The following is a 524-nucleotide window of genomic DNA, read 5'->3' as shown; positions in this document are numbered from 1 at the left end:
AGTCAATGCACACACGCCATCCTGTTTGGACACGGGTAGGGATCAACTCATTATTGGCATTAGGAACTATAGTCACACCAGACTTCTTAGGCACTACGTGAACTGGGCTTACCCATTGGCTGTCAGAAATAGGATAAATTATTCCATGATCCAAGTACTTTAGGATCTCTTTCTTAATAGCTTCCATCATCACTGGGTTAGCTCTTCTTTGGGGTTCCGTGGATGGTTTGGAATCCTCCATAAGATGTATATGATGTTGCACAATAGAAGGGCTTATACCCTTGATATCAGCCATGGTCCAACCTAGGGATTCTTTATTATCTTTTAACACTTTAAGTAACTCCTCTTCCTGGCTAGAAGTCAAATTTGAAGAAATTATTACAGGAAGAGTCTGGTCAGGCCCTAGGAAGGCATATCTCAAATTAGATGACAACTCCTTAAGATCTAGCTTAGGGGGCTCAACTATGGAAGGTTTGGGAATGGAATTGGAAAGGGGTCCTAAGGGCTCCACAAGTGTGTGAAGA

This window comes from Macadamia integrifolia, chromosome 2, assembly GCF_013358625.1.
Source record: "Macadamia integrifolia cultivar HAES 741 chromosome 2, SCU_Mint_v3, whole genome shotgun sequence".
In the NCBI taxonomy this organism is placed as follows: domain Eukaryota; kingdom Viridiplantae; phylum Streptophyta; class Magnoliopsida; order Proteales; family Proteaceae; genus Macadamia; species Macadamia integrifolia.
The sequence above is the reverse complement of the archived record's forward strand: the minus strand, read 5'-3'. Positions refer to the sequence as shown.